The 23,931-nt window shown below is 38.3% G+C and overlaps 1 protein-coding gene across 11 annotated transcripts in view; it reads right to left on the bottom strand.

Moving 5' to 3' along the window:
* Window positions 1-23,931, bottom strand: part of PDE1C (phosphodiesterase 1C) — a 531,506-nt gene that overhangs the window by 37,173 nt on the left and 470,402 nt on the right. The window lies entirely within an intron of this gene.

Below are 23,931 nucleotides of genomic sequence, written 5' to 3'. Positions count from 1 at the left end.
CCTTTGCAACACAACTGTTCTATTCATAAAGGAGAAATCTTAGTGGAGAATTTTAAACACTGGTTACTTTGAAAGTCTTTAATAATACTTGAGCATCAAATATTTGGTTCATGCAATATGGATATTAAGACATCTTATTTTGCAATCAGAATGACTGCCAGATCTGGTTAATTTGCCTTCAGCGTGGGCGAGATTGAAAGAAATCAGATTCACCTAATCCCAGTCATTTCCATAAAGCTATGTTCCTCTATCAGGATCCATAGCTATCTGCAGGAAGATGTTTCACACCTGACTAGAGACTCCCTGAAGGCAGGGAAAATATCTTTTTTATCTTCATAACTCTTCTTACATGTAGTGCAATGCCTCATACAGCATATGCTTAACAAATGCTTCCCTAAAAGATTCAAAGTAAGATAAGTTCCAACTGAAATTATTTAGCAAATGGATAAATCACCTGAATTCTCTACTGGACCTAGAGTGAGGTAGTGGAACAAGACAAAGATTTTAACAGGACACATTAATGGAAATAAACAATATTGGATTTTTTTTCACCTGGTCTACTCTATAACATGCAACCCTCAGTGGACTTGGACAAGATTTCTATAAAGCAAGCAAACAAATATTATTATGGTTGCTTCCCCTAAGTGTTGTGTGCTCTGTAAATCAGCATGCCTCACAGTGAGAGAGGGCTCTCTCCTGTGCAATGTTCCAGAGGGACAGGAGACTTTAAGAGGATAACATCATCATCTCCAGAAATGTTAGGAGTCATTGAAGGACAAGAAAATTTCCCTTTTAACTTTAAAGACAAAGATACTCTCCTAAACAAGACTGAGTTGAAATTAGGTACAAACTAGTCTGGAGACAGGAGAGTGCTTTCTGATCTATTGTAATTACGGTCAATTCTCAAATTTTTCAGGGGCCATTGATCCAGGCCTCCTGTGGTTCCTCTTTCCGCATTCTGGTCCTGTGTGTGTTTACTCTCCATTAGAACCTTCACACACTTGGGAGAAATAATAAAGAGAAAAACTTCTGGCCAACCACTTCACTCTGATTCTAGCAGGACCAGTGAGGGAAGTTGCCAATTGCCTTATGGGAACTTGCCAGTGACAGAAAGAGATGAAACAAAAGCGGAAATCAAGGATTAGAAATTTTTCAATGTTTCTGATCATTTCTATGAAGTTTGGGCCAAGGGAGAACTGTAAGATAGGACTCATTCCTTAACGCTTTGGCCTTGTCATTATCAGTCTGGGGTCATACGTAATGAGACTCCTTTTATTTTTAGATGGTTATTATGGTTCCATCACCTCAAGAGATGGCCCCAGGCCCTCACATATAAAACTCAATTTTGTTGTGACAATACAAGGTTAGCTTTAACATTTTGCTAAATGACTGATTGGTTGGAAAGAAGCTAGAGATAGCTGATATGGATCACTGTTACACCCAGTAACCTCCAGTTAGCCAAAATACGAAAGTGATGCACTTTCTGCGTCATGCAGTCTGGGTTTGTAGAGGCCCGCTGTCCTGAGTGGTACATCTCAGAGATGGAAGAGGTCCATCCAGGGTGTCAGTAGAACCCAAAAGCCCTTGAGAGGAGGTCTACCTCCCTTGGTAATCACTGCTTCCAAATGATATGCCGAGTGGCTGGCTATGAATCTCTACCCTCCCCTCCTCAGCCTTCTGGCCAAGGGATTAGGAAAAGAGTTGGTCAAGGAGTAGCAAAAAGGGGTAAATAAAGGTGGCTTGTATGTTTAAGCTGTGCCTTGTTCACTGTCACTAAATACAACCAACAGTAAAAGAAAAAGAGGCAGAAAACTCTGTGGCAGGGTCTGTGACCTGAGTGACTGTCCCCAGACTTTCCAAACTCATGTTCTCTCTAAATAAGAATCTCTTAGGGCAAAGCTAGTGGAGATGATGGAATTCCTGTTGAGCTATTTCAAATCCTGAAAGATGATGCTGCCAAAGTGCTGCACTCAGTCTGCCAGCAAATTTGGAAAACTCAGCAGTGGCCACAGGACTGAAAAAGGGCAGTTTTCATTCCAATCCCAAGGAAAGGCAATGCCAAAGAATGCTCAAACTACCGCACAATTGCACTCATCTCACACGCTAGTAAAGTGATGCTCAAAATTCTCCAAGCCAGGCTTTAGCAATACGTGAACCGTGAACTCCCTGATGTTCAAGCTGGTTTTAGAAAAGGCAGAGGAACCAGAGATCAAATTGCCAACATCCGCTGGATCATCAAAAAAGCAGGAGAATTCCAGAAAAACATCTGTTTCTGCTTTATTGACTATGCCAAAGCCTTTGACTGTGTGGATCACAATAAATTATGGAAAATTCTTCAAGAGATGGGAATACCAGACCACCTGACTTGCCTGTTGAGAAACCTATATGCAGGTCAGGAAGCAACAGTTAGAACTGGACATGGAACAACAGACTGGTTCCAAATAGGAAAAGGAGTACGTCAAGGCTGTATATTGTCACCCTGCTTATTTAACTTCTATGCAGAGTACTTCATGAGAAACGCTGGGCTGGAAGAAGCAAAGCTGGAATCAAGATTGCCGGGAGAAATATCAATAACCTCAGATATGCAGATGACACCACCCTTATGGCAGAAAGTGAAGAGGAACTAAAAAGCCTGTTGATGAAAGTGAAAGAGGAGAGTGAAAAACTTGGCCTATAGCTCAACATTCAGAAAACGAAGATCATGACATCTAGTCCCATCACTTCATGGGAAATAGATGGGGAAACAGTGGAAACAGTGTCAGACTTTATTTTGGGGGGCTCCAAAATCACTGCAGTCACTGTGATCGTAGCCATTGAATTAAAAGACGCTTACTCCCTGGAAGGAAAGTTATGACCAATCTAGATAGCATATTAAAAAACAGAGACATTACTTTGTCAACAAATGTCCGTCTGGTCAAGACTATGGTTTTTCCATTGGTCATGTATGGATGTGAGTGTTGGATTGTGAAGAAAGCTGAGCCCCGAAGAATTAATGCTTTTGAACTGTGGTGTTGTAGAAGACTCTTGAGAGTCCCTTGGACTGCACGGAGATCCAACCAGTCCATTCTAAAGGAGATCAGTCCTAGGTGTTCATTGAAAGGACTGATGCTAAAGCTGAAATTCAAATACTTTGGCCACCTCATTGGAAAAGACCCTGATGCTGGGAGGGAGTTGACTCATTGGAAAAGACCCTGATGCTGGGAGGGATTGGGGGCAGGAGGAGAAGGGGACAACAGAGGATGAGATGGCTGGATGGCATCACCAACTCGACGGACATGAGTTTGGGTACACTCTGGGAGTTGGTGATCGACAGGGAGGCCTGGAGTGCTGCGATTCATGGAGTCGCAAAGAGCTGGACATGACTGAGCGACTGAACTGAACTGAACTGAGGGCACTCACCCTACAGTGTCTATCTGTAGGAAGATGTTCCATCCCAGACTGTAGACTCCTTGAGGATAAGGAAAATACCTTATTTATCTTTATAACTACTCTTTTAAAAAAAAAGTTTTATTGGAGTATAGTTGATTTATAACTCTGTATTACTTTCTGTTGCACAGAATAGTGAGTTATACATATACCTATATTCACTATTTTTTCTTAGATTCTTTCCCCCTATAGGTCATTACAGAGTTTTGAATAGAGTTCCCTGTGCTATAGAGTATAACCCCTCTTGAATGTAGTACAATGCCTGACACACAGCATATACTCACCAATTATTGTTGTTTCATTGAAAGGCAGAGACTTAAGTATGAGGTGGATGGGACAGACAAAGGTGTAATGATGAGTAGGAAATCTCTCTCCAACCCTTTTCTAATCCTGACTTTCAAAGTGTGAAATAAAAAGGAAATCATAAGTATACTGATTTTATAATATATTCAATAGCAAATTGTGATATGTCAAAAATGTGTACTCCCTATGAAGAAATAGCCTACTGTACATGACGCTCTGTGGGACTAAGCTCCCAGAGAAACAGCACCTGCTTTCCAAGCAGCTTTGACACGGCTTGTAAATCTCCTCACTGTACTCCTCCTCTCCTGAGCTTCAAATGTCACAGACTTGCTTTGTTGTGTTTCAGTTTTGTGTATTTGTTTTCAATGTAAACTGAAACTGCATAAGCATTTAAAACTAAAACTGGGTAAAACTACAAAGTATATAAAAATGAGGACCTAAAGCAAGAGTGTGATTAATCACTCTGTATTGATCTGATTTACATGACTATTTTTGTTATAGCTGCTTTGAATTTCATTGATTATAAATTGATGTTGGCTTTTTGGAGGCCACAAAAAGTAGTTAAACTCATTCATCTTTTTAACAGTGATTGATGAACTGAAATGGAAAATATCTTCACTTGATTTGGGAAAGTTCAAGAAAACATCTAAGTGCCACCTCCTTAACTGCCCCTAGACAAAACTTCTCAAGTTTCATAGTGACACAGCCATGCGGATTCTGAAGCCTGAAGTGTGCGGTTCTATGAATCCACAGAAAGGTATTTACTCCAGGGGAATGAACAGTAAAGAATGTTTCAGCAACTTCATTTAAAGAAATAGAAGATGGAAATTTACAACAATGTGGCCTTATTCCTCCCTTCCCAGGCTGCTCCTAGAGGTAAGTAGAGATGCTACAGAAAATCATTTGGTTTAAAGATAACTGTTTTAAGAGGCTTGAAGTTCAGATCTGATTTGACTCCAGATATGTGTTTAGCAGTCATATTTTTTATTCCTAGATCACAAGCTGAATATCTACAAGGCAGGCCTCATAGAATCTGGCACTAGGTTTTAAAAACATCTGTAAATATTTTTGTTTTTCATTTTTGGGGGCTTGACTTTTTTATTGCCTGATTCAACTATCACCCAAGCTCAAAAGCAAGCTGACTTGGCTAAGCACAGAGCTGGAATTAAACCAGATTTTCAATTCCCAGGAATCCTTCTAGAGCTGCCTCTCCATGGAGTCAACTTTCTACAAAAATAACAAAGTGATACCATAAGCAATAGAAAGATCTGTAAAAGGCTAAATAGAGAAAGAAAAAAAAAACCTGCAGAAGAATAAATGTGGTAAAACTAAATCCAATTTAAAATATCTAGTAGAATTTCTGAGGTGCTTATAAGCAGGTCCTGGTTTTGTTTTGTTTCTTAATAATGAGGAAATACTGAAAACAAACTAACATTGCTTAGAGACAGGCATTGTTTCCAATCTTCTAGGTCGTAAGTGCAAGACAGCTATTTTATTCTTTTTGTTGTTGTTGTTGGCGGTGGGATCCTAGTTCCCTGACCAGTGATCAAACCCAAGCCCCCTGCATTGGACATGCAAAGTCTCAACCACTGGACTTCCAGGAAAGTCCCAAGACAGCTATTTTAAACGGTTACCACCAAAACCCTGAGGTATACATGCATGCTTTCTCCTTGCCCCACATGATAGAGGATATGATTATTCTAAATAATTCTAATGAATTATTCTAAGTTAATTTTACTGCATATAATACCAAGGCTATAGCTCTCCTAAGATGGGTAGATGAATGGATGGATGATGGATGGAGAGAATAAACAGATGATAAAGTAAATTTATAGGAATATAATTTCCTGAAACCTTACCTGAGGCATCATTTCCTCATTTCCTAAAATTTACCTGTTTGATCCAAATATACAGAGTTAAGTACAAAGGATAGTTCTTAAGTTCAACCTTTGTGACTTTTCTTTGCCTTTTCTTTTGATCCTTGGCATCTGTACTATCACTGAGAATAATGATCATGTTAACTTTTATCCTTTTACTTTGCTGTTTTCTTTCTTCCTTTATATAGCATGGTTCTTTCCAAACTTAAACTACGTGAATAACTGTCTCTTGTTCTTCTGTCCCATACTGTCCAAGGTATTTTACTGCCATTCTTCTCTGTATTAAGAACCTAGTACTTCAACACTAAGGGAAACCAAATACTCAGCTCACCAAGTGCTCCCAGACCTGACTCCCATTAAGAGGTAAGTAAAAGTCAGGCATCAACAGCTCATATCACTCCTCTGGGTCAGGGAAGGGCAGAGTTGTCTGCACCCAAGTTTTGTTTCTGATCAGCTTTTGAATCTTCTATTTTTGAAGCCAACAAGAAACCAGAGAATAAGGAAGTCCTTCAGAGATAGTTAAATGAGGCTGGGATTTTAGGCCTGAAATATTCTGACTACTTTTCATGTTTTTCCCTATTTTAGTAGTTCAGGAAAAAGAAAGATTCAAAATGAATGAAAGGAAAAAAAGCAAACAAACATTTATTCTCATGTTTTCACTGTGGCTCGAGGCTATAGAATAAAAATAGCACATATGGTAGATAACTAATACTTATGAAATACAGTTATCATCACTTGGAGATCAGGCTGCCCTTTGGTGTAAAACACTAAGAATAAACACAAAGAGAAAGCTTTGATACTCGCTTGACGTTGCATTTTTAACACCTCTTCTAGCTTGTGGGTGTCTAGAAAAAAAAAATGGCATTAACTATGGAGACATAGCTAGCTCCTGGCTTTGGCACATATTTCAAAAGCAGCTGTTTATTTTTTTTTAATTTATAATATTAATAGACTTTCTTTTGACAAATGTATTATTGCTTGTGTTTCTCCAATCACTTGCAAAGAATCTGACAGAATACAATTTTTCTAGGGGGAAAAAGGATAAATATTTATTTCATGAATACTAAAAAGTTATTTTTAATCTTGAACATCAATAAAAGAAAAAAAAAAGACAAATCACATTTCCCCAGTAGTTCCAAAATTGTAATCTTCTCTGTCAAACCAGGTTCCTTGAAAAATTCAATGGTACATTAAGAGTGTAACAAAATGTCTAGAAGATAGAGTGAAACAATGAAAGCTTATATACCAATAATTGCTAGGGAAAAGTTGCTTAAAAAGATTAAGTTCATCATTAACAGAGAGTACATAATATGCTTTTATGTGACATTTCTACTATGTAGTTATTTGGTAAGAGACTGGAATCTAAAAGGCTATCTGAAAAGCATGAATTGACTTGAGAAGTTTTCTTTACTATAACACAATTTAATTATTGTAAATGTGCCAATTACCACGGTATTATACATATAGCCATACACACATATACTCACATACTATATACATATACACAATCCACATATATGTATATTGTATATATGTATATATATACACACAAATTCAGTTGCTGTTTGATACTACAAATGTGAATTTCAATAACACAAAACTTATAGGAGTAAATAATAGTTTAATGTCACTGTTCCTTTATAATCCATCATGAGGATATCTATTATATATCCTCCTTAAAAAGCACATTCACTGAACCTAAAACTATATTAAAAACACATTGGTTTGAAATGGATGCTTATAACCAAAAGAGCTAACTGTTCTGATTCACTGTGACTCATCTATGCTAGAGCCATGTGGATGTCACAGGTGTTATACTCCCATGCTTTCAAGTGTATCATCCTCAATAAAAAGGAACAAAGAGATTTTTTAAAAATTTCACCCCATTTGACCACTTGCAACTCACATACAATGGATTGGTTAGTAGTTTCCCCCCAGATCCATCCAAAAAAATTATACTAGGTTTTGGCATCACTTCACTCACAAAACTCTTATTCTTGGGTCAACCTATAGCAAGGTTTCTAAAATTAATTAGAAACTGGCACTGAAGTTTATCAACAAAAAATTGTAAGTAACAAAACCTTTCAGGATCTAATTAGGGTATCTTATCTAGATGCAAAAAATAATAAGCATCTAAAAATAATGTTGAAATTCTCTCTTTCATTTACCAACTTTTTGTTGTTTTCCTTTGACAGGAAATTGCAGTAGAGGGTTAAGACATTTGGGTTATCACCCAACTTGAGAAAATAATGCATAAAATGTTTTGAAAAAGCACGTATTTCATGCCTCTTCTTGCTAAACCATAGCATTTACTTACTGTTGATGCTCTGCATCTTGATACATACAAATATATTAAGTAAATGGGTCACAAGACTTTTCATGGACAAATGGCTAAAGGAAATAGGATATGAATCAGAACATGTGTTGTTATGATGATTTCTCTTAGTTGGGACCAAGGGCACTCCAGATGCTTGGTCCTGTAAACTGATGGAAAATAAGGATCCTAGATTCTCATGTTGGAGAAGGCAATGGCACCCCACTCCAGTTCTCTTGCCTGGAAGATCCCATGGACAGAGGAGCCTGGTAGGCTACAGTCCATGGGGTCGCTAAGAGTCAGACACGACTGAGTGACTACACTTTCACTTTTCACTTTCATGCATTGGAGAAGGAAATGGCAACCCACTCCAGTGTTCTTGCCTGGAGAATCCCAGGGACAGGGGAGCCTGGTGGGCTGCCATCTATGGGGTCACACAGAATCGGACATGACTGAGGCAATTTAGCAGCAGCAGCAGACTCTCATGTGGAAGGAAATTCCTTCTTTAAAGAAATAGAGGAGAGGACAAGACAGCAGAGGAGTAGGTGGACATGGAGTACATCTTGGATACAACAGGAATACACCTTCAGACACAGAAGTGCATGCAGAATACCAGCTGAGAGTGGACAGGAGTAACTGACCAGTGGAAAAGAATATGGAAGTGAAGTGAAATAACTCAGTCGTGTCTGACTCTTTGTGACCCCATGGACAGTAGCCTGCATCAGGCTCCTCCATCCATAGGATTTTCTAGGCGAAAGTACTGGAGTGGGTTGTCATTTCCTTCTCCAGGGAATCTTACCGACCCAGGAATCGAACCCAGGTCTCCCACATTGATAGACAGACGCTTTACTGTCTGAGCCACTAGGGGACCTAAGAAGGAAATGGCAACCCACTCCAGTATTCTTGCCTGGAGAATACCATGGAGAGAGGAGCCTGGTAGGCTACAGTGCGCGAGGTTGCAAAGAGTCAGACATGACTGAGCTACCTCACTTTCACTTTCAAAGAATATATAGACCCATGCAAAACTCAGGATCAAGCCCTGAGTTTTTGGAGTTGGAGCACTGACTCCAAGATTCTAGACTACCAGAGAACTAACCCTAGGGAGTACCAAATAGTGAGAACTCACACAAAAGAAGCCACTTGAATACAAGACCTGGCATCACCCAACCACAAGTAGCACACTGTGCAGAATGCCTCATTTAAACAAGTTCAGTTCAGTTCAGTAGCTCAGTTGTGTCTGACTCTTTGTGACCCCATGAATCTCAGCACGCCAGGCCTCCCTGTCCACCATCTCCCGGAGTTCACTCAGACTCACGTCCGTCGAGTCCGTGATGCCATCCAGCCATCTCATCCTCGGTCGTCCCCTTTTCCTCCTGCCCCCAATCCCTCCCAGCATCAGAGTCTTTTCCAATGAGTCAACTCTTCACATGAGGTGGCCAAAGTACTGGAGTTTCAGCTTTAGCATCAGTCCTTCCAAAGAAATCCCAGGGCTGATCTTCAGAATGGATGGTTGGGTCTCCTTGCAGTCTAAGGGACTCTCAAGAGTCTTCTCCAACACCACAGTTCAAAAGCATCAATTCTTCAGCACTCAGCCTTCTTCACAGTCCAACTCTCACATCCATACATGACTACTGGAAAAACCATAGCCTTGACTAGACAGACCTTAGTTGGCAAAGTAATGTCTCTGCTTTTGAATATACTATCTAGATTGGTCATAACTTTTCTTCCAAGGAGTAAGCGTCTTTTAATTTCATGGCTGCAGTCACTATCTGCAGTGATTTTGGAGCCCAAAAATATAAAGTTTGACACTGTTTCCACTGTTTCCCATCTATTGCCCATGAAGTGATGGGACAAGATGCCATGATCTTCATTTTCTGAATGTTGAGCTTTAAGCCAACTTTTTCACTCTCCTCTTTCACTTTCATCAAGAGGCTTTTAGCTCCTCTTCACTTTCTGCCATAAGGGTGGTGTCATCTGCATATCTGAAGGTGAAGGTGAAGTCACTCAGTTGTGTCCGACTCCTTGCGACATGGTGGACTGTAACCAACTAGGCTTCTCATCCGTGGGATTCTCCAGGCAAGAATAATGGAGTGGATTGCCATTTCCTTCTCCAGGAGATCTTCCCGACCCAGGGATCGAACCCAGGTCTCCCACATTGGAGGCTGACGCTTTAACCTCTGAGCCACCAGGGAAGCCCCCTGCATATCTAAGGTTATTGATATTTCTCTCGCAAATCTTGATTCCAGCTTGTGTTTCTTCCAGTCCAGCGTTTCTCATGATGTACTCTGCATATAAGTTAAATAAGCAGGGTGACAATATACAGCCTTGATGTACTCTTTTCCCATTTGGAACCAATCTGTTGTTCCATGTCCAGTTCTAACTGTTGCTTCCTGACCTGCATACAGATTTCTCAAGAGGCAGGTTAGGTGGTCTGGTATTCCCATCTCTTTCAGAATTTTCCACAGTTTATTGTGATCCACACAGTCAAAGGCTTTGGCATAGTCAATAAAGCAGAAATAGATGTTTTTCTGGAACTCTCTTGCTTTTCCCATGATCCAGTGGATGTTGGCAATTTGATCTCTGGTTCCTCTGCCTTTTCTAAAACCAGCTTGAACATCAGGGAGTTCATGGTTCACGTATTGCTGAAGCCTGGCTTGGAGAATTTTGAGCATTACTTTACTGGCATGTGAGATGACTGCAATTGTGCGACAGTTTGAGCATTCTTTTGCATTGCCTTTCTTTGGAATTGGAATGAAAACTGCCCTTTTCCAGTCCTGTGGCCACTGCTGAATTTTCCAAATTTGCTGGCTTATTGAGTGCAGCACTTTCACAGCATCATCTTTTAGGATTTGAAACAGTTCAACTGGAATTCCATCATCTCCACTAGCTTTCTTCGTAGTCATGCTTTCTAAGGCCCACTTGACTTCACATTCCAAGATGTCTGGCTCTAGATTAGTGATCACATCATCATGATTATCTGGGTCGTGAAGATCTTTTTTGTATAGTTCTTCCATGTATTCTTGCCACCTCTTCTTAACATCTTCTGCTTCTGTTAGGTCCATACCATTTCTGTCCTTTATCGAGCCCATCTTTGCATGAAATGTTCCCTTGGTATTTCTAATTTTCTTGAAGAGATCTCTAGTCTTTCCCATTCTGTTCTTTCCTTCTCTCTTCTTGCTATTCTTTGGAACTCTACATTCACATGCTTATATCTTTCCTGTTCTTTGCTTTTCACCTCTCTTCTTTTCACAGCTATTTGTAAGGCCTTTCCAGACAGCCATTTTGCTTTTTTGCATTTCTTTTCCATGGCGATGGCCTTGATCCCTGTCTCCTATACAATGTCACGAACCTCCATCCATAGTTCATCAGGGACTCTATCTATCAGATCTAGGCCCTTAAATCTATTTCTCACTTCCACTGTATAATCATAAGGGATTTGATTTAGGTCACACCTGAACGGTCTAGTGGTTTTCCCTCCTTTCTTCAATTTCAGTCTGAATTTGGTAATAAGGAGTTCATGATCTGAGCCACAGTCAGCTCCTGGTCTTGTTTTTGTTGACTATATAGAGCTTCTCCATCTTTGGCTGCAAAGAATATAATCAATCTGATTTCAGTGTTGACCATCTGGTGATGTCCACGTGTAGAGTCTTCTCTTGTGCTGTTGGAAAAGGGTGTTTGCTATGACCAGTGCATTTTCTTAGCAAAACTCTATTAGCCTTTGTCCTGCTTCATTCCGCATTCCAAGGCCAAATTTGCCTTTTACTCCAGGTGTTTGTTGACTTCCTACTTTTGCATTCCAGTCCCCTATAATGAAAAGGACATCTTTTTTGGGTGTTAGTTCTAAAAGGTCTTGTAGGTCTTCATAAAACCATTCAACTTCAGTTTCTTCCACGTTACTGGTTGGGTCATAGACTTGGATAACTGTGATATTGAATGGTTTGCCTTGGAGATGAACAGAGATCATTCTGTCGTTTTTGAGATTGCATTCAAGTACTACATTTTGGACTCTTTTGTTGACCATGATGGCTACTCCATTTCTTCTGAGCGATTCCTGCCCACAGTAGTATATATATCGTCATCTGAGTTAAATTCACTCATTCCAGTCCATTTTAGTTCGCTGATTCCTAGAATGTCAATGTTCACCATTGCCATCTCTTATTTGACCACTTCCAATTTGCCTTGATTCATGGACCTGACATTCCAGGTTCCTATGCAATATTGCTCTTCACAGCATTGGATCTTGCTTCTATCACCAGTCACATCCACAACTGGGTATTGTTTTTGCTTTGGTTCCATCCCTTCATTCTTTCTGGAGTTATTTCTCCACTGATCTCCAGTAGTATATTGGGTACCTAATGACCTGGGGAGTTCCTCTTTTGGTATCCTATCATTTTGCCTTTTCATACTGTTCATGGGGTTCTCAAGGCAAGAATACTGAAGTGGCTTGCCATTCCCTTCTCCAGTGGACCACATTCTGTCAGGCCTCTCCACCATGACCCACCCATCTTGGGTTGTCCCGCAGGCATGGCTTGGTTTCAAAGCAAAACAAAATACATACCCAATCATCAGCAGACAGGATTACCACCTCACTCAGCCTTGCCCATCAGAGGAAAAACAAACAAACGAAAACTCAGTACAAATCTCACCCTACAGCTTACACAAACCACTTACACCAACCTTAGGAGGGAAGAAACTAAAAGGAAGAAAGAATTCAACCTTGAAGCCTGGGAAAAGGAGACCTCAAACACAATAAGTTAAGAAAAAATAATGAAAATGCAGAGAAATACTATACAAATGAAGGAACAAATTAGAAACACAGAAGTCCAAATAAATGAAGAGGAAATAGGCAAACTACCTGAAAAAGAATTCAGAATAATGATAGTAAAGATCATCAAAAACCTTGAAAACAAAGTGGTGAAAATGCAAGAATCAATTAACAAAGACCTAGAAAAATTAAGGATAAACACATAGAGACCAACATGATTACTAAATTAAAAATACTCTAGAAGGAATCAATAGCAGAATATCTGAAGCAGAAGAACAAGTCAGTGAGCTGGAAGATAAAATGGTGGAAATAACTTCTGAAGAGCAGAACAAAGTAAAAAGAATGAAAAGAACTGAGAATACTCTTAGAGACCTCTGGGACAGTATCAAACACACCAACATTCAAATTATAGGGGTCCCAGAAGAAAAAGAGAAAAAGAAAGGGTATGAGAAAATTTTTGAAGAGATTATAGTTGAAATTTTCCCCAACATGGAAAAGGAAATAATCAAGTCCAAAAGGCACAAAGAGTTCCATAGAGCATAAACCCAAGGAGAAACATGCCAAGACACATACTAATCAAACTAACAAAGACTAAACACAAAGAAAGAATATTAAAAGCAGCAAGGGAGAAGAAACAAGCAACATACAAGAGAAACCCCATATGCTTAACAGCTGATCTTTCAGCAGAAACTCTGCAGGCCAGAAGGGAATGGCAGGATATATTTAAAGTACTGAAAGGGGAAAATCTACAACCAAGATTACTGTACCTGGCAAGGATCTCATTCAAAATTGATGGAGAAATAAAAAGCTTTTCAGACAAGCAAAAGTTAAGAGAATTCAGTACCACCAAACCAGCTTTACAACAAATGTTAAAGGGACTTATATAGTCAAGAAATACAAAAGAAGGAAAAAGATCTACAAAATCAACCCCAAACAATTAAGAAAATGGCAATAGGAACATATATATCAATAATTACTTTAAATGTAAATGGATTAAATGCTCCAACCATAAGAGACAGACTGGCTGAATGGATACAAAAACAACACACACATATACGCTGTCTATAAGAAACCCACTTCAGACCTAAAGACACATAGAGACTGAAAGTGAAAGGATGGAAAAATATATTCCATGCAACTGGGAAGCAAAAGAAAGCTGGAGTAGCAATCCTTATATTAGACAAAATAGACCTTAAAATAAAGATTATAAGAGATAAGGAAGGACACTACATAGTGCTCAAGGGATCAATCCAAGAGGAAGACATAACAATTGTACATATCTATGCACCCAACATAGGAGCACCTCAATATATAAAACAAATACTAACAGACATAAAAGGAGAAATTGACAGTAACACAATCATAGTAGGAGACCTTAACACCCCACTCACACCAAAGGACAGATCATCAAAACACAAGTAAGGAAACACAAGTCTTAAATGATACATTAGATGAGATTGATTTCAACTGATATCTTTAGGACATTCCATCCAAATGCAGAAGAATACAACTTCTCAAGTAAACGTGGAACATTCTCCAGGATAGACCACATCGTGGGTCACAAATCAAACTTCAGTAAATTTAAGAAAACTGAAATCATATCAAGCATCTTCTCCAACCACAACCCTATGAGAGTAGATATCAATTACAAGAAAAACCCTGTAAGAAGCATAAACACATGGAGACTAAACAACACATTTCTAAATAACCAACAGGTTACTGAAGAAATTAAAGGGAAATAAAAAAATTTCTAGAAACAAATGACAATGAAAACATGACAACTCAAAACCTGTAGGATGCAGCAAAAGCAGTTCTAAGAAAGAAGTTTATAGCAATAGAATCTTACCCTCAAGAAATAGGAAAAACATTGAATAGACAACCTAACTTTACAGCTAAACCTACTGGAAAAAGAACAACAACAAAAAATTAGTAGAAGGAAGGAGATCATAAAGATAGGAGCAGAAATAATTGAAAAAGTAATGAAAGAAACAATAGCAAAGATTAATAAAACTAAAAGCTGGTTCTTTGAGAAGATAAACAAAATTGACAAACCTTTAGCCAGCCTCATCAAGGAAAAAAGAGAGAAGAATCAAATCAACAAAATTAGAAATGAAAAAGGAGAGGTTACAACAGACAATGCAGAAATACAAAGGATTATAAGAGACTATTATGAACAACTATATGGCAATAAAATAGATAACCTGGAAGAAATGGACAGATTCTTAGAAAAGTCCAATCTTCCAAGACTGAACCAGGTAGAAATAGAAATTATTAACAACCCAGTTACAAGCACTGAAATTGAAGCTGTGATCAAAAATCTCCCAAAAAACAAAAGCCCAGGAACAGATGGCTTCACAGGCGAATTCTATCCAAATTTAGAGAACAGCTAATGCCTATCCTTCTAAAACTCTTTCAAAAAATTTCAGAGGAAGGAACACTTCCAAACTCATTCTATGAGGCCACCATCACCCTGATACCAAAAGCAGACAAAAACAACACACAAAAAAGAAAACTACAGGCCAATATCACTGATGAACATAGATGCAAAAATCCTCAACAAAAGAAAGCAAATAGAATTCAGCAACACATCAAAAAGCTCATACACCATGACCAAGCTGGGTTTATTCCAGGGATGCAAGGATTCTTCAATGTATGCAAATCAATCAATGTGATACACCATATTAACAAATTGAAAGATAAAAACCATATGATAATAGATGCAGAAAAAGCCTTTGACAAAGTTTAGCACCCATTTTTGATTTAAACTCTTCAAAAAATGGGCACAGAGGAAACTTACCTCAACATAGTAAAGGCCATATATGATCAGTCTACAGCAAACATTATTCTCAATGGTGAAAAACTGAAAGCATTCCCCCTAAGATCAAGAAGACAAGGGTGTCCACTTTCACCACTGTTATGCAACATAGATCTGGAAGTCCTAGCTACAGTAATCAGAGAAGAAACAGAAATAAAAGGAATCCAGATCAGAAAAGAAGAAATAAAGCTGTCACTGTTTGCAGATGACATGATACTGTACATAGAAAACCTTAAAGATAGTATCAGAAAATTACTAGAGCTAATCAGTGAATTTAGCAAAGTAGCAGGATACAAAAATAATACACAGAAATCACTTGCATTTCTATATACTAACAGAAAAATCAGAAAAAGAAATTAAAGAATCAATCCCATTCACCACAGCAACAAAAAGAATTAAATATCTAGGAATAAACTTACCTAAAGAGACAAAAGAACTATATGCAGAAAATTATAAGACACTGATGAAAGAAATCAAAGATGACATAAACAGATAGAGAGATATTCCATGTTCCTGGGTAAAAAGAATCAATATTGTGAAAATGACTATACTACCAAATGCAATCTACAGATTCAGTGTAATCCCTATCAAATTACCAATGGCATTTTTCACAGAACTGGGTATTCTTTGGAAGGAATGATGCTAAGGCTGAAGCTCCAGTACTTTGGCCACCTCATGCGAAGAGTTGACTCATTGGAAAAGACTGATGCTGGGAGGGACTGGGGGCAGGAGGAGAAGGGGACGACAGAGGATGAGATGGCTGCATGGCATCACTGACTCGATGGATGTGAGTTTGAGTGAACTGAGTTGGTGATGGACAGGGAGCCCTGGCATGCTGCAATTCATGGGGTCACAAAGAGTCGAACACAACTGAATGACTGAACTGAACTGAACAGAGAATAAAAAATTTCACAATTCATATGGAAACACAAAAGACCCCAAATAGCCAAAGCAGTCTTGAGAAAGAAGAACAGAGCTGGAGCAATCAACCTTCTTGACTTCAGATTATACTACAAAGCTACAGTCATCAAGACATTATGGTACTGGCACAAAAACAGAAATATAGACCAATGGAACAAGACAGAAAGCACAGAAATAAATCCATGCACCTATGGGTACCTTATTTTTGACAAAGGAGGCAAGAATATACAGCGGGGCAAAGACAGCCTCTTCAATAAATGGTGCTGGGAAAACTGGACAGCTACATGTAAAAGAATGAAATTAGAACACTTCCTAACACCATACACAAAGATAAACTCAAAATGGATTAAAGTCCTAAATGTAAGACCAGAAACTATAATACTCTTAGAGGAAAACATAGGCAAAACACTCGACATAATTCAAAGAAAGATCCTCTATGACTCACCTCCTAGAATAATGGAAATAAAAACAAAAGTAAACAAGGGGAACCTGATTAAACTTAAAAGCTTTTGCACAGTAAAGGAAACTATAAGCAAGGTGAAAAGACAACCCTCAGAATGGGAGAAAATAATAGCAAATGAAACAACTGACAAAGGATAAATTTCCAAAATATACAAGGAGCTCATACAACTCAATGTCATAAAAACAAACAACCCAATCAAAAAGTGGGAAAAAGACCTAAACAGACATTTCTCCAAAGAAGACATACAGATGGCTAACAAACACATGAAAAGATGCTCAACATTGCTCATTATTAGAGAAATGCAAATCAAAACTACAATGAGATATCACCTCACACTGGTCAGAACGACCATCATCAAAAAGTCTACAAACAATAAATGCTGGACAGGGTGTGGAGAAAAGCGAACACTCTTGCACTGTTGGTGGGAATGTAAATTGATACAGCCACTATGGAAGACAGTATGGAGATTCCTTAAAAAACAAGAATAACACCACCATATGTCCCAGCAATCTCATTCCTAGGCATATACCCTGAGGAAATCAAATTGAGAAAGACACATGTACCCCATTGTTCATGGAAGCACTAGTTACAATAGCTAGAACATGGAAGCAACCTAGCTGTCCATCGATAGATGAATGGATAAAGAAGTTGTGGTACACATACACAATGGAATATTACTCAGCTATAAAAAGGAATGCATATGAGTCAGTTCTGATGAGGTGGATGAACCTAGAACTTATTATAGAGAGTAAAGTGAGTCAGAAAGAGAAAGATATATATTGTATTCTAATGTACCTATACAGAATCTAGAAAAATGGTACTGAAGAATATATTTACAGGGCAGCAATGGAGAAACAGACATAAGGAATAGACTTCTGTATATGGGGAGAGGGGTTATGGAAAGAGTAAAGGCAATGTCAAAGAATGCTCAAACTACCGCACACACAATTGCACTCATCTCACACACTAGTAAAGTAATGCTCAAAATTCTCCAAGCTAGGCTTCAGCAATATGTGAACCGCGAACTTCCAGACATTCAAGCTGGTTTTAGAAAAGGCAGAGGAACCAGAGATCAGACTCCTAACATTCACTGGATCATCAAAAAAGCAAGAGAGTTCCAGAAAAACATCTATTTCTGCTTTATTGACTGTGCCAAAGCCTTTGACTGTGTGGATCACAATAAACTATGGAAAATTCTTCAAGAGATGGGAAACCAGACTACTTGACCTGCCTGTTGAGAAACCTATATGCAGGTCAGGAAGCAACAGTTAGAACTGGACATGGAACAACAGACTGGTTCCAAATAGGAAAAGGAGTACGTCAAGGCTGTATATTGTCACCCTGCTTATTTAACTTCTATGCAGAGTACATCATGAGAAACGCTGTGCTGGAGGAAGCACAAGCTGGAATCAAGATTGCCAGGAGAAATATCAATAACCTCAGATATGCAGATGACACCACCCTTATGGCAGAAAGTGAAGAGGAACTAAAAAGCCTCTTGATGAAAATGAGAAGAGTGAAAAAGTTGGCTTAAAGCTCAACATTCAGAAAACGAAGATCATGGCATCTGGTCCCATCATTTCATGGGAAATAGATGGGGAAACAGTGGAAACAGTGTCAGACTTTATTTTGGGGGGCTCCCAAATCACTGCAGATGGTGATTGTAGCCATGAAATTAAAAGACACTTACTCTTTGGAAGAAACGTTATGACCAACCTAGATAGCATATTCAAAAGCAGAGACATTACTTTGTCAACAAAGGTCCATCTAGTCAAGGTCATGGTTTTTCCAGTGGTCATGTATGGATGTGAGAGTTGGACTGTGAAGAAAGCTGATCACTGAAGAACTGATGCTTTTGAACTGTGGTGTTGGAGAAGACTCTTGAGAGTCCCTTGGACTGCAAGGAGATCCAACAAGTCCATCCTAAAGGAGATCAGTTCTGGGGGTTCTTTGGAAGGACTCATGCTGAAGCTGAAACTCCAGTACTTTGGCCACCTCATGCGAAGAGTTGACTCATTGGAAAAGACCCTGATGCTGGGAGGGATTTGGAGCAGGAGGAGAAGGGGACGACAGAGGATGAGAAGGCTGGATGGCACCACCAACTTGATGGATATGAGTTTGGGTAAACTCCAGGAGTTGGTGATGGACCGGGAGGGCTGGCGTGCTGTGATTCATGGGGTCGCAGAGTTGGACATGACTGAGCGACTGAACTGAACTGAACTGAAGATGGAAACTTACATTACGATACATAAAATAGATGGGAATTTGCTGTATGGCTCAGGAAACTCAAACAGTGGTTCTGTATCAATCAATCTAGAGGGCTGGGATAGGGAGGGAGGTGGAAGGGAGGTTCAAAAGGGAGGGGATATATGTATACCTATGGCTGATTTATGTTGAGATATGACAGTAAACAACACATTCTGTAAAGCAAGTATCCTTTAGGATAAAGGATAAATTAAAAAATAAATTAAAAATAAATAAAAATAAAAAATATTTTAAAAATTAAAAATAAATTAAAAAGAAAAAAAAGGAAACTAGAAAAAAAAAGAAAGAAATAGACCTACTTTTGTCAATCCATGCAGGTACAATGAAACTAACAAATGTTATCCCCTGAGAAGGAAGAAGTGAAAAAACCCAAAGGATCGGATTAACTATTTGTAGAAACTACCTCACAGCAGTAGTATTGACTGTAGCAGCATGATCAGTGGTGAAGTGTATTGTAAATTATTCATTGTTAAAACCAGTTTAGCACTACAGTCTCACAGGTTTAATTTTTAAAGTAAATTAGAAAGGATTCAAAGTTATTGTTATGGTAGCACCATCTTGCATATGACAGAAAAGAACAGGGTACTAGCTAGTGTTCCCAGAACTGTTCATCATCATCATCATTTTACCCCCCAAGGTTCATGATATGGGCATGCTTTGGGGAGTATGCAGAGTTTATGATAATATGTTAGGTTTATATGGTAGGAAAAGAAAATAAGAAAAACAAGTTTGAAGATCTCTGCCTTAAAAACAAAGAACTTTCATCAAGATCAAGGTCCAAGCAAGCAAAGACTGAAAATTAACAGCGTGAATCTATCCCAAATATCAACATATCTGATACTGAATGTGAGATCCAAAAGGAGACTAGCTGTAAAATGGGTGCCATGGAGGCCTCCTCTTGCACTGTCAGGATCTAGGGTACACAAGATCATCCCTATTTACTTTTCTTGGCACACCCATCCCAAAGGTAGAGACAGAAATTTCAAGACATTCTTCTTTCAAGTTACAATGAATCAACTAACTTTCCCTATACCCCTACATTCTCAGCTTACCAGGCAACTTTCTGGTATGAACTGACCTCCTAAGTAGCTTTTCCTTCAGGAGAAAGAAACCACTGACTGGCCAGTAGATGTGAGCATTCCAGTGTACATGAAGGATATATTTCATAGTAAAATGATAATCAATACAACACATTGGGCACAACTATTCATTTCAGTGTCAACAAGTCTTCTATAGCAGAATCCACCTTTCATTTACTGTCAATATGGAATTTATTTATCTGACAATGTCAAAAGTAAGATATCCATATACATGTGGATCTGGAACTTCTAGTCTCTTCCATTGACCGATTTCTCTATCTGGATGCCAATACTACACTGCCTTGATTATTATAGATTTATAAGTCTTGAAAGCAGGCTTACCTGTTCAGTCTTCCAACTTTTTCCTTCTTTTCCCAAGCTGCTTTACCTATTCTGAATACTTTGCATTTACATATAAATTTTAAAACGAGCTTGTCAATTTCTACCCCAAAAGCCTGTTAGGATTTTGATGGATGGCATGGAATCTATGGATCAATTTAGAAAGAACTTAAATTTCAACTATCTCTGGAAAATACTCAGAAACTAAATAATATACTACTAAATAGTCCTTAGATCAATGAAGAAGTAAAAGTAAAAATTAGAAAATATTTTGAATGAAATGTGAATAAAAATGCAACATATCAAAGTTTGTGGTATTTTACTAAATAAAACAATATTTGGAGGGAATATACAGCATAATGCTTAGTGTTAATCTATAGTCTTGCTATTTGTTTCTTATTTGTCTCATCTATTCTTTGTTCTCATTTTTTTCTACCTTCTTTAGATTAGTTATTCTTATGATTTTATTTTATCTCTTTTGGTTTATTAGTTCAGTTCAGTTCAGTTGCTCAATCGTGTCTGACTCTTTGCGACCCCATGAATCACAGCACGCCAGGCCTCCCTATCCATCACCAACTCCTGGAGTTCACTCAGACTCATGTCCATCGAGTCAGTGATGCCATCCAGCCATCTCATCCTCTGTTGTCCCCTTCTCCTCCTGCCCGCAATCCCTCCCAGCATCAGAGTCTTCTCCAATGAGTCAACTCTTCACATGAGGTGGCCAAAGTACTGGAGTCTCAGCTTCAGCATCATTCCCTCCAAAAAAATCCCAGGACTGATCTCCTTCAGAATGGACTGGTTGGATCTCCTTGCAGTCCAAGGGACTCTCAAGAGTCTTCTCCAACACCACAGTTCAAAATCATCAATTTTTCGGTGCTCAGCTTACTTTACAGTCCAACTCTCACATCCATACATGACCACTGGAAAAACCATAGCCTTGACTAGACAGACCTTTGTTATATGTCATCATTTTGTTATTTTAGTAATTGTTTTAGAGTTTGTGGTAAATGCTCTTAATTTATCTCAATCTACTTTCAAATGATATTGTATCACTTCATGTACAATATCAGAACTTTACAATAGCATATACATTACTCTTCTCCAGATTTTTATGCTATTTTTGTCATATATTTGTTTTATATACCATAACCCAAAACATATTTTGTTCAAATAGTCAATTATTTAGTCAAGATATCTAAATGATAAGAAAAAATACTGCACTTTTATCCATTTAGTTACCATTTTTAGTGCTCCTCAATACTTTGATCCATCGGCATTAGCCATCCCTCTGCCATTCTTTAACATTTTGTGTAGTGTAGGTCTACCAGAAATGAATTCTTTCAGTTTTTGTATCTGAAAGATATTTTTGCTGGGTATAGAATTTTTGATCAAAACTTTTCTCTTAGCCCTTTAAGGATGTTGCTCTATCTTCTCATTTACATTGTTTCTGATGAGATTCCTACTGTTATCCTTATCTTTGTTCATCTCTATATACCTTCTTTTCTCCAGCTGTTTTAAATTTTTTTCTATTCATTACTGGTTTGGAGTAATTTGATTATGATAAGCTTTTGGTTTAATTTTCTTCACATTCCTTGTGCTTGTGTTTTATTGTGGTTCTTAAGCCAATGGACTTACAGTTTTCATCATTCAGCAAAATTTTAGCCATGACTTCATCAAATATTCTTTCCTCCTTTCTCTCCTCTTTACTTTAGGACACCAATTACACATACATTAGGCTGCTTGAGGGTGCCTTACACAACACGGAGGTTCTTTACAATTGCTATGCTTGCTTCTGTGTTTCATTTCAGACAATTTCTATTGCTAGTTCTCACTATTCTTCTACAATGTCTAATCACACCTGGTGTATTTATTAATCTCATCCAATGTTATTTAGTTAATACCATCCAGTATATTTTTCATATCAGACCTTGTAGTTCTCACCTCTAGACATTTGATTTAATCGTCTTTATATCTTTCATGTCTACATTCATCTTTCAAACATATGGGCAACAGTTGTAAGAACTACTTTAAAGTTCTCCTCTACTAATTCTAATATCTTTTTCAGTTCTGGGTTGGTTTCAATTGGTTGTTATTTTCTTCTTATTATAGACAGTATTTTCTTGCTTCTTTGCATGTCCAGTAATTTTTGATTGGATGTTAGACATTGTGAATTTTAGCTAGTTGGATACTATATGTTTTTATACACACACACACACACACACACACACACACACTCACAAAGCCCACATTCTGGGATGCAGCTATTTGGAAACACTTTGATCCTCTTATATCTCAATTTTAAGAGATGTATGGCAGAAAAACCAACACAATATTGTAAAGCAATTACCCTTCAATTAAAAATAAATTATATATATATATACATATATAATTTTTTAAAAAAGATTTGTTAGGTGAGACTAAAGCAACATTTAGCCAAGTGAGAAATAGATTTAAGGGACTAGATCTGATAGACAGAGTGCCTGATGAACTATGGACGGAGGTTTGTAACATTGTACAGGAGACAGGGATCAAGACCATCCCCATGGAAAAGAAATCCAAAAAAGCAAAATGGCTGTCTGGGGAGGCCTTACAAATAGCTGTGAAAAGAAGAGAGGCAAAAAGCAAAGGAAAAAAGGAAAGATATAAGCATCTGAATGCAGAGTTCCAAAAGAATAGCAAGGAGAAATAAGAAAGCCTTCCTCAGTGATCAATGCAAAGAAATAGAGGAAAACAACAGAATGGGAAAGACTAGAGATCTCTTCAAGAAAATTCGAGATACCAAGGGAACATTTCATGCCAAGACGGGCTCAATAAAGGACAGAAATGGTGTGGACGTAACAGAAATAGAAGATATTAAGAAGAGGTGGCAAGAATACACAGGAGAACTGTACAAAAAAGATCTTCATGACCAAGATAATCACGATGGTGTGATCACTCATCTAGAGCCAGACATCCTGGAATGTGAGGTCAAGTGGGCCTTAGAAAGCATCACTACAAACAAAGCTAGTGGAGGTGATGGAATTCCTATTGAGCTATTTCAAATCCTGAAAGATGACGCTGCCAAAGTGCTGCACTCAATATGCCAGCAAATTTGGAAAACTCAGCAGTGGCCACAGGACTGGAAAAGGGCAGTTTTCATTCCAATCCCAAAGAAAGGCAATGCCAAAGAATGCTCAAACTACCACACAATTGCACTCATCTCACACGCTAGTAAAGTAATGCTCAAAATTCTCCAAGCCAGGCTTCAGCAATATGTGAACAGTGAACTTCCAGATGTTCAAGCTGGTTTTAGAAAAGGCAGAGGAACCAGAGATCAAATTGCCAACAGCTGCTGGATCATGGAAAAAGTAAGATAGTTCCAGTA

This window comes from Ovis aries, chromosome 4 (assembly GCF_016772045.2).
Source record: "Ovis aries strain OAR_USU_Benz2616 breed Rambouillet chromosome 4, ARS-UI_Ramb_v3.0, whole genome shotgun sequence".
In the NCBI taxonomy this organism is placed as follows: Eukaryota; Metazoa; Chordata; class Mammalia; order Artiodactyla; family Bovidae; genus Ovis; species Ovis aries.
Note: the sequence above shows the minus strand (reverse complement) of the source record. Positions and strands in the feature narration are given on the sequence as shown.